Genomic DNA, 12367 nt, shown 5'->3' with positions numbered 1-12367 from the left:
TCGCCGGCGCTCTGCTGGCGCTTCGATAGACTACACTTAAATCCCTATTGGCTGATTGGACTAATTACCACAGGCTGCTCAAGTCAAACCCAATGGGGTTGCAGAGAGCCTGATTGATTAACAACAAACAATTATCAAAATATACAATGGATTGAGTACTAACTTACATTACTCAGCAAGAACACAGTGGTAACTGTGTTAATGTGGACAATTTTGCACTTTTTGTAATGTGGTTTAGCTGTGTTGGCGAACTATTGTACGACACATGCTGACTGAGTTTGTGGTTATGGTCTGAGCAATGTGTGTTAGGCCTCGTTTCTCACAGCGTGACATTTCTCCCCCACTGTAGCATTATGCAAGTTATTGACGCCATCTGCTGGCCAAGTGTTGACATGTACCTGTGGGATGTTTCAACAGGTAATTGGAGATGTCTTATTATTTAATTTGTATTATTTCATTGTGTATTTTATTATTATTGTGATATTTCAATGTATCATTCAAAGAGACTATCTGGAATGCTGACAGGGCATTATGCAAGTTATTGACGCCATCTGCTGGCCAAGTGTTGACATGTACCTGTGGGATGTTTCAACAGGGGAAATAAAACACTGAATTGCCACAACTGAGTCTTCACTTCCACTACACGACGACGACACAGAGGGTGGCCTTTAGACCAGTTACATCAGCACAAAAAGAGTGTAACTGCCTGGATATCTGGACAGACTGTCTTCTTTCATTGGCCCATGGCCTCGGTCTCTCCCCATCCTTTTTCAAAGCCGTCTGTTTCTTGACTGTCATGTGTCAGACATTTTATTTTATGTTCTATAAACTCTATAAACTGTGTTTTGTATTTGGACGTTTTTTTGGAGATGGTTCAGCTGGAAGAAATCCCTAAGAAGCTTATGTTTTGTTCCTCTCACAGGCTGCCGGCTGAAGCCAAGATAACGTGCAGACTAAGACTGTTCTGATTCCTCTGTCTATATGCTTTTATTATTGATTCATCGTGAGGCAAGAGGGTTGAAATCACATCACAGGCCGGAAGGACGGCTGGAGAAATGCACACCGTTGTAACAAACAGTGCTGGTTTTGTCTTCACAGTTCACTGAAATGTTTGAGAGATTGAGAGAGAGGGAGCCACAGAGAGAGAGAGATGGAAAGAGACAGAGCCAGAAAGAGAGGGGGGGGGCAGACAGAGAGAAAGAGGGTGGGAGAGACAGGTAATTGACTGCTTGCACAGTGAGAGTGCGTGGTGAGCGATAAGCACATTACGTGTGCGTGCATTAAATTAGTGTAAATGTTGTTCAGCTTTTTAAAAGGCAATCCAATAAAGAAAGGCTGAGATGGTAGTTTCTGTCTAAGGGCTCTTACAAGACATTGTCACTATTTTATTTTACTGCCATTGTTTATTGTACCACTGCTGCTAGAATATTTGCACTAAGTTATCTTTTACCTCTATATTTATTTCACTCATTCATTTCATTTTTAGCTACGGTTTATATTGTATATAGTCCTGTATATTGTGTCCTATATATTACTTTATGTTTATATTGTCGATCTTTTTATATACACAGTGGGAAGGGGGGAACGTAATTTCATTTTTCTGTATGTCTTGCACATTATGGCAAATTACAATAAAGTTGACTTTGAAGACACTGACAATTAACTCAAATCAAATCAAATGTGTTTATAAGGCCCGACAACACACATTAATGTCCCCATGGGCCGGACACGTCTTCTTTAAACAAGTCAAGAAGAAACATCACAACGAATCAAGAACAAAACAAAAAACACCATGAAATCCAAAATAAATGTAAAATAAATAAATGCAACAGTCCCAGACATACCCCACACGAAGGTAAGGAAAAACTCACTAAAAACCTAGCAATAGGAAAAAGGCACCACAGGCAATGTGGAGGGGAGAAACCTTCGAAGGGCCGTTCAAGGGGGGATCTAATATTTAATAATCTAATATTTCTTAGATGTTGGTGATGTTGCTATAAAACAGGCGAAACAGTTGGTAAGTATGTGCATATATGTGTAATAATACACAGATATGTTTTATTACATATTTTAACCATCACCCAATGCAAACAAGACAGTCATGTTCACTGTGAACAGGGTTCTGGTGGGCTGTGAGAGACACCACTGGGCCTCTCTTTCAGACCTCTTTTCTTTCATGCTTTTTTGGCTTTGGCAAAAAGAAAAGTTACTCTTTTTTAAATGACTTTGCAGTGCTGGCACATATTGGGGTATTGAAGTATGGGAGTTAAACACAATATGTACAGTAGACTGTACAGGTGTTTGTCCTACATTAGCACACATCAGATATATACCTAATCTGCCGTATCAATATTAAACCTTTATTTCAGTGTGCAAGCATTAGACCAGAGCAGCAAACAAAATCTAAAGCGTATACATAAGATTCGCCTGGACATAGTGTTGTATTTTTGTCATTTCTGAGCTTATTGTTTGAGTCAGTATCGAGTGTTATACCTTTTACGATTCAGGGGAACCTACGCTTTATTTCTGTTGCAGAGTAAAGTCATCATCATACATTACCTTCATGTGAGCATACAATAAAAGTTCTACTTAGGTGTGTTTGTTCTACCTTGGTGCAAAAACACCTTTTCCTCCGTGAGTTACAGCCATTTATATAAATATTGTTCTGGGCGTTTTTAGCTGACAATGTGAAAATATATCACTTTTGGTGTTACCTTCATATTTGGACCACTATCACCTCTGAGAGTAAATATAAAAGTATTATATTCCATTGCAAAATAAAGAACCTAATCTGTTGACATTATGGAAGGCTGCAGTTTTCGAACTAATCTTTTATTCATCACTGCAAACAAAAGTATGACATAATAAATAAGTAGTAAAAAGTAAAAACATGACTTCCAGTTTAGCTATCACAGCTCCCGCGTAAAACCAAGCCCTGAGTCGATCAGAGCTTCCTAAGTTCTGGTCACTTCCGCGCACCGCATAACACCTCCGATAATCCGTGGAGGCATGACGCATTCACCGGGAGGTAGGTGCGGACAAGTGAAAATCTTTTAATTGTTCGTGAGACACATAAAAACCTGATTATGATCATGTCTCTAAAACAACGTCAGCCAGAGCTGTGAGTGAATTACGCAAAGGGGAGCAGAGCCTTCCCATTCTCCCTTTGTGTGTGTGTGTGTGTGTGTGTGTGTGTGTGTGTGTGTGTGTGTGTGTGTGTGTGTGTGTGTGTGTGTGTGTGTGTGTGTGTGTGTGTGTGTGTGTGTGTGTGTGTGTGTGTGTGTGTGTGTGTGTGTGTGTGTGTGTGTGTGTGTGTGTGTGTGTGTGTGTGTGTGTGTGTGTGTGTGTGTGTGTGTGTGTGTGTGTGTGTGTGTGTGTGTGTGTGTGTGTGTGTGTGTGTGTGTGTGTGTGTGTCAAGGTCAAGGTCAATTAATCTCCATTATGTTACAAATAATCTGATGCGAACAAAAAAATATGTACTAAATAAACTTTTTTTATTACAAATGTGCAACTTTCAAAGAGTACAGTCCATTATGATGGAAAAGTATTTAGCTTGTTTCCCCTGTTTGACTATCTCATCACTTATTTTGTCTGTGCTATGATTTCATAGATGGTTGGGGTAGTGTTGCATGGAGTCATGGCCGATGGCCTGGGGATAGAAGCGGGGGTCACAAGTCATTAGACTAACAAAGGCAGGGCTGCTCTCAGACTGGATGTGTCAAGGGGGAGGGGTTACATTGCTTTCTGGGTAAAGTAGTCATTATGCATATGAAGAGAAATGGTTCCGGTTTCTTTGTGGGCTTGTAGCTCAGGAATAAATAGTGTGTTATCAGCATGATTCATAAGACATAGATTGAAAAGTATCTGCCTGATTTGTAAAGTTATGGCTTATTGAAGGTATGAACCTGTACTTTCATATCATGTAAAAAAAACTAAATTTGAAGATCCCTCTAAGTCTAAAGGATTCAGAGTCTGTGCTGGGTCACATATTAAAAAGATAGCTCAGACCTCAGAGGGTCAGACGCACACACTCACTTTGCCTGGCGCCTCCGAGCTGCTTTTTCGCCGATCAACCAATACATTGTTGGAAAGTTGAATTTGCTGCCTTTCGATCGTCACCACACTCAACCTATTGCGTGATTCCATTCTCGAGTTACAAGACGAAACATCCGGCCAGTGTCATTTGACAAGCCGTTCGGACGAGTGACCAAGTCCGGCTGTGAACGGTTCCTGAACTGACCGGTCACCGCTGATGGCGGTGATCCATATTTTCAGAAAAAGACATACCTAAGTAAATGGAAGATTGCTCCATTTCTACAAGGTCCATTTGCACATCTATGGATCTCAGGGAATATATTCCCAGTGTCAGAAATATTGTGTCTGTTACTAGGCTTGAGTAAATTGTGATGAACCAAAGGAGAATAGAAATATTTTTTTATAAACAAAAATGTTAATCGTTGAAGGTGAATAACACCATGCAAAAATGTACCAGACATGAAAAAAAACTTCTTGAGATCATGTGTACAAAATATCTAAACAAATTAATAAAGGGCAGATGATAAACAGGAGATTTTGTAGAGACAGTACTGAATTCTGCCATCCGGACACATGCATTTTGATTTGGTGTTCCACAGGGTTTTGTATTGGGACCCAAGTTATTTATACTTTATTTAAATTATATTTTTACAGTATCGAATATTTTGAAAATTGTTACGTTTGCTGATGATACTAATTTACTTTGTTCAGGGGAGGACATAAAAGAATGATTGAAAACAGTAGAAAGGGAATTGATAAAGTTAAACCATCCCGCCCCTGGCGCCGACACACAACATGGTTGTGTAACAAAACAAACCAGCATTACTAACACTAATATCAATGCCTGATGACACAGGGCCTACCTGTGTACAAGCCGGCTCGATAGCCAACCTTGCACGCTGCTCCTGGATCTGCTGTCACCAGACGAGGAAACATCAGAATAGGCCCGACGTGTCGCTGAAACATGCCCTGAAGATTCCAGGGGTAAGCAAACCTCCGGTAAACTTTCAACATAACACAATTTCTCATGATCTTTTCATAACAACTAGTTACATAAGGTGCACTGTGACCATTATGATGGAAACGAAAATAGAGGAAGAGTGTATTGGTGACCATGCCTACTGTCTTATAGGCTACGCCTCCATAGGGGCGGGACCCGGCAGGTGTGGGTGTACTTGTTTTTTTCGTTGATGGAGTACAATAGGTACATGAGATGAGGTATATCTCGATAGGCTTAAGAGCGGGACGCGATGGCCAAGTACGATAATATAACCTTCTGTAGTGTGGTAGTGAAAGGTTAACCTTCTGTAGTGTGGTAGTGAAAGGTTAACCTTCTGTAGTGTGGTAGTGAAAGGGTTAACCTTCTGTAGTGTGGTAGTGAAAGGTTAACCTTCTGTAGTGTGGTAGTGAAAGGGTTAACCTTCTGTAGTGTGGTTGTGAAAGGTTAACCTTCTGTAGTGTGGTTGTGAAAGGTTAACCTTCTGTAGTGTGGTAGTGAAAGGTTAACCTTCTGTAGTGTGGTAGTGAAAGGGTTAACCTTCTGTAGTGTGGTAGTGAAAGGTTAACCTTCTGTAGTGTGGTTGTGAAATGTTAACCTTCTGTAGTGTGGTAGTGAAAGGTTAACCTTCTGTAGTGTGGTAGTGAAAGGTTAACCTTCTGTAGTGTGGTAGTGAAATGTTAACCTTCTGTAGTGTGGTAGTGAAAGGTTAACCTTCTATAGTGTGGTAGTGAAAGGTTAACCTTCTGTAGTGTGGTAGTGAAAGGTTAACCTTCTGTAGTGTGGTAGTGAAAGGGTTAACCTTCTGTAGTGTGGTAGTGAAAGGTTAACCTTCTGTAGTGTGGTAGTGAAAGGTTAACCTTCTGTAGTGTGGTAGTGAAAGGTTAACCTTCTGTAGTGTGGTAGTGAAATGTTAACCTTCTGTAGTGTGGTAGTGAAAGGTTAACATTCTGTAGTGTGGTAGTGAAAGGTTAACCTTCTGTAGTGTGGTAGTGAAAGGGTTAAGCTCTTGATTTGAGTCATACCAGCCTAAATACACTCTAAGGGGAAAATGCAGCTGCAAATGTAGCAAGACGCAGACTCACCGATCCAGAGATGATCCACGTCTTAACCAGCTGAGTGAGTACCGCTCTCAAGGCCATACCCTGCACTCTCAAGGTCACACCCTGCACTCATCTAGGCCCCCAAGCCTGGTTATGAATATATTTATATATATTGCTGCAATGACGGCTCGTCAGCGGGTTAAATTATTCAATGTATTATCTCCATAAATCACTGTAATTACATCAGTAGGAGGAGTGCATGTTTTATTTACGGCAGAGTGGAGTATGTGCACGTTGATTAACCTCGTCAACAGCCACGTGCAGCGTGTGCATAGGAGCGCTAGGAGGAGTGGTGGTGTGAGGGGTCATGGGTAGTGTGACCCTCTCTAACAGACTCAGACTCACAACATTAACCTCTTAATAATGCTTCTGGCATTATACTGTAGATGAGGAATAATCCATCAATTCCCATGTGACAATCTATATATCTGTAGGTTTGTAGGGAAGATGGCGACCTTCACTGGGATAACTAACTTCAGGACAGCTCATCTTCAGACTAAAAGCACACATCTTCAATCAATAGGCCTATCTGAAATAATAATTACAAAAATGTTTTACTATTACTTTGCTAATATGTCTATACTACTATCTACTATGTATTATTCTACTTTGCCTATACGACTACCTACTATGTACTATGTGTAGTGGCACGGTAGTGTAGTGTAGTGTAGTAGGCATGGTGGAGTAGTGGTTATAACACTGTCGCCTCACAGCTAGAAGGTCCTGGGTTCGATTCCCGCAAGGTACCCAGGTGGGGTATCTCCCCGGGCCTTTCTGTGTGGAGTGTGCATGTTCTCCCCCTCTGTGCTCGCAAGGGTTTCCCCTCCCGATAAGATAAACCCAATGGAAAAACATGCACAACAGATGGTCCCTGACGAAGACGGACAGGAGCACTTGGATTGGTCCCCGCGCCGCAGCTTGTGTCTGCTCCCGGCTGCCCTGTGTGCCCATCGATACCTCTTACCCCTGCTGCTGATTTGTTGTTCACAATTTGTAAGTCGCTTTGGATACGGCACGCGGTGGCAGAGTGGTTAGCACTGCTGCCTCACAGCGAGAAGGTCCTGGGTTCGAACCCCAGCAGGGGGCCTTTCTGTGTGGAGTCTGCATGTTCTCTTCACCTACATCAGGGTGAACGCTGTTGCGCGCCACCACCCACTTCAATTGACAGAGCTCTCATATTTGCGAATGAAACAGCGTTCACCCTGATGTAAACAAAACAAGTCATTGATAAGCGACGGCCGTATTAGACACATAGCCATAATTTAAGATAAAGTTTATGCATTCGCAAATATGAGAGCTCTGTCATTGAAGGCGCTTGTCGCGGCTCATGCACGGGCGTACGCGATAACTGGAAGCGATAAGGGGGGCGTGCTAGCGTAGGGTCACGTGGGCTTAGTGGCCAATCAGAGGAACCCGGAAACCGAACAGCGTTGTAGAAGGCATAGACGCGGGAGGGACACCTCGATGGACCGTAGCAGTAGGGGGGAGGGACACCTCGATGGACCGTAGCAGTAGGGGGGAGGGGCATCTCGATTGGCCGTAGCAGTAGGGGGGAGGGGCACCCTGATTGGACCGTAGCAGTAGGGGGGAGGGGCATCTCGATGGACCGTAGCAGTAGGGGGGAGGGGCATCTCGATTGGCCGTAGCAGTAGGGGGGAGGGGCACCTCGATTGGCCGTAGCAGTAGGGGGGAGGGGCACCTCGATTGGACCGTAGCAGTAGGGGGGAGGGGCACCTCGATTGGCCGTAGCAGTAGGGGGGAGGGGCACCTCGATTGGACCGTAGCAGTAGGGGGGAGGGGCATCTCGATGGACCGTAGCAGTAGGGGGGAGGGGCACCTCGATTGGACCGTAGCAGTAGGGGGGAGGGGCATCTCGATGGACCGTAGCAGTAGGGGGGAGGGGCACCTCGATTGGACCGTAGCAGTAGGGGGGAGGGGCATCTCAATTGGACCGTAGCAGTAGGGGGGAGGGGCACCTCGATTGGACCGTAGCAGTAGGGGGGAGGGGCACCTCGATGGACCGTAGCAGTAGGGGGGAGGGGCATCTCGATTGGCCGTAGCAGTAGGGGGGAGGGGCACCCTGATTGGACCGTAGCAGTAGGGGGGAGGGGCATCTCGATGGACCGTAGCAGTAGGGGGGAGGGGCATCTCGATGGACCGTAGCAGTAGGGGGAGGGGCATCTCGATGGACCGTAGCAGTAGGGGGGAGGGGCATCTCGATGGACCGTAGCAGTAGGGGGGAGGGGCACCTCGATGGACCGTAGCAGTAGGGGGGAGGGGCATCTCGATTGGCCGTAGCAGTAGGGGGGAGGGGCACCCTGATTGGACCGTAGCAGTAGGGGGGAGGGGCATCTCGATGGACCGTAGCAGTAGGGGGGAGGGGCATCTCGATGGACCGTAGCAGTAGGGGGAGGGGCATCTCGATGGACCGTAGCAGTAGGGGGGAGGGGCATCTCGATGGACCGTAGCAGTAGGGGGGAGGGGCATCTCGATGGACCGTAGCAGTAGGGGGGAGGGGCACCTCGATGGACCGTAGCAGTAGGGGGGTTGCGCCTTTCACGACACCCAGGGTCACCTTACAGATCATATAAAAAAAACACAGCAAGGCAGTTAAAAGTCAAGGTTAAAAATGTAAACAACGGGATAGTATAAAAACAGTGAAGTTAAAATAACAGACAAACAAACAGCAGGGGGTATAGGACGGTGACGGAGGTTATGGTGAATATGCGAGTTTGAACAGATGTGTTTTCAGTTGTGATCTGGATGATGAGAGTGAGTCAGACCGTGGGACGTGTGGGCGCAGGGAGTTCCAGAGGCTGGGAGCCGAGCAGCTGAACGCTCGGGCACCCGTGGACTTGGTTTGCGCGGCATTCTATACTCTACATAAACGCCGACACATTTCACTCGATGTGGGGTTTTGTAGTAGGAGAGTGCGTAGTTGTTGTTGAGGGTTGTTTTGATCACCACGGAGCCAGCGAAGAAGAGAAGCCGTTCTCAAATGTGAGAACGCTTTGATCCGATCAGTCCTAATAAGGTATGTGCATTGTACTCCTTAATAATGTGTAATTCTAAGAGTGTACAAATAAGAGTAGCATTAGTTTTCTATATGATTTAGATATGTGTTGTGTAGCCTATTTATTATGCTTTGTAGACTAGAGACCATCAAATACTTAGTTTGGATGCAATTTGATTTGTCTACAGGTCAAGTGCTTGCTGTGTCATCAGCAATAGGCCTATAATAACAATACGTCCTCAATGCCGAGCGACTTCAGAACCAGCGGGACTCACATCAAGGTAGGTTTTATTTATTGTACAAACATTATTACACTCTCATTAACTCATGTGGCAAGGCATGAGGCATGATGAACGATACTATTATATCATATTGCATTTGCATAGTGCGTTTAATTAATGATAATCAAGTTCATGTTTCTTTAGTAGTGGTCATACGGAAATCGGGAATACTATTATACAAAATGCTTCTTTCTGGAGCGTGACAACTACTAAAGAAACTTGAACTTGATTATCATTCATTAAACGCACTATACAAATGCAATATGATATAATAGTATCGTTCATCATGCCTCATGCCTTGCCACGTGCCTGCTTAATTTCAATGACATTTACATACATTTTTTCTAAGGCTGTCAAAGTTAACGCGGTATTAACGCGTTATCGCCCGATTCTATTAACGCCACTATTTTTTTTAACTCACGATTAACTTTAAAGACACTTTCTCTCTTTTTTTTTTACTTTTTTTTGGCTTCACTCAGGTGTATTATTGATGCTCTCATTGATACTATGTTTGTTTCTGAAGTGTGTGTGTGTGTGTGTGTGTGTGTGTGTGTGTGTGTGTGTGTGTGTGTGTGTGTGTGTGTGTGTGTGTGTGTGTGTGTGTGTGTGTGTGTGTGTGTGTGCGCGCGCGTGCGTGTGTGTGTGTGTGTGTGTGTGTGTGTGAGATATATAGAGAGAGAGGGGGGTGAGAGAGATGAGGAAGGGGCAAGAGAGAAAGAGAGCTGGGAGAGTGTGTGTGTGAGAGAGAGAGAGAGGGGGGTGTGATTACTCATCCCTTGTGTGGGTGAATGTAACAAGTTTTCCTAACGTTTTCTTTCCCCTATTATTTCATGCACACTTTATTCATTGTTTTAAATTATTATTTTCTTTTAAGTTATTTTGTGCATCACTCTGTTTAGAATTTGATGCAAATTTGCAATGCATGAGGGTCATCCTTTTGTGTTAAATGGCTGCATAAAGCAAGCATTTGTTGACTCTCATGTTGATAAGAGTATTAAAACTTGGAACCTGAAAAATATCCATTTAAGGTAGATAATCTTTTTTTTTTTAAATGCGATTAATTTGCGATTAATCGCGAGTTAACTATGGACAATCATGCGATTAATCATGATTGAATATTTTAATCGATTGACAGCACTAATTTTCTCATTTGTTTGTCTGTCTTAGTGGACCGGAAACAAGAGCTGGATGAGGCTCTTGTTGACATGGTGGTGAAAGACTCCCAGCCTTTTTCCATCGTGGATGATGAGGGCTTCAAAGAGTTTGTGGGAAAGCTTGATCCCACATACACTCTAGACAGGTTCTGAAGGAAATGGTGGTCGATAAGTATGAGGAGGAGAAGACCAAGGCCAAGGCTCAACTGCAGGACATAAGAGGGTGTGAGCCTGACTGCAGATATGTAGACCTCCATTAACTCATTCAGCGCCACGCCTGGTTTTCCGTTTTACCGCTTGAATGCCACCATCGGCGCCAATGTTAACGTTAATATCGCCTAATCTATGTTTTAAATTATGGCTATGTGTCTAATCTGCCCATCGCATTATCAAAGACTATTTTCCAGTCAGTGCTGTGAAGGCAGATTGTTTTTTTATCGCGTCGTTTCCGTTTCAGAGCAGTTAGAAAAGCCCCCGTTTTGATATAAAAAACAGCTCATTCTGGAGCATTCTATGAAAATCGTCTTTTAGTGGAATATTCCACAACGTTGATATTCGTCGGCCTTTTTATGAATCGTTTTCAAATAAACGCTAGATGATCAATATTATACGTGCACGCAAGCACATTACGGCCGCGCACTGATAATCGCTCTGTTGATTTCCTCACAGACTTTTACAGTGAAACCGAAAGAAGACATTTCACAAAACAGCTTATAACTTCATCAAACTTACTCCGATTATCCTACCACTGATAACATAGAGTCCTTACCTGACATCAGATGGTATCCAACTGGTATATTCCAATTCCTGATCACCATTCGAAAAAATCGATACGTGTATGGATCCAACGCGACACTGTAAATCTCCATGATCCGCGGGGATCTGAGGCTCCAGAATGAACTGTGGTAACCCCGGCTGGATCAGTGAACTGGAAAATATGGAGTACCGGATTTTTTTCCCCATTCATTTTCATTGAGTCCATTCCAAAATCACTTATGTCATCTGGGAGACGACAGGGGGCGCTTTTTTCCACAGTGATCACCGGCGCAGCTCGGCTATACTCGGGTAGGCTCGGGTGATGCAATAATTTTTCAGATCGCAAAAAAAAAATAATAATAATAATTCCGAGAAATCTCGTGAGTGGCACGCAACCACCTATAAAAAAAAACGAGAAATCTCGTGAGTGGCACTGAAAGAGTTAACTCATTCAGCGCCATCGCTTAATGAGCCAGGGGGTGCTAGAACACCATCGCTTTAATCAATGGGGAGACTGCGAGATTTGCAAGTGCTTAAAATATATCTTATATTATATCTATGGGTCTAATACCCCCGTCGATTGTCAGTGAGTTGCTTCCAGTCAACATGCACAAAACAGATTGTTTTTTCATCTGTACATTTCCGTTTTATACCGTTTTGAATATGAGTAAAGTTTTGGTGATTCTTAGTAATCCCAGGAAAAGATGCGATAATAGCCCTTTAGTGGAATACACTAAACACGTTGTCATTTTTCGCCTGATTATCGAATCTTCTTGAAATCAACAAATCAAGAATGAAAAGGGCCTCGTAGCGCGGTGCTCCCCCCCCCACCTCCTGCACCCAACGGCACACAGCCACACACACACACACACACACACAGACAGCTTCGATCACGATAGAAAAAAATATCAGATCAACGCAAAATGTTATATATAGAGTCCTTACCTGGGCCCTCATTCATCAACGTGTTCTACGCACAGATCTGTGCTTACCCTGTGCATACGATCATTTCTAAGCAAAGAGTGGGA

Source organism: Notolepis coatsorum, assembly GCF_963971535.1.
Source record: "Notolepis coatsorum genome assembly, chromosome: 1".
Classification (NCBI taxonomy): Eukaryota; Metazoa; Chordata; class Actinopteri; order Aulopiformes; family Paralepididae; genus Notolepis; species Notolepis coatsorum.
The sequence above is the reverse complement of the archived record's forward strand: the minus strand, read 5'-3'. Positions refer to the sequence as shown.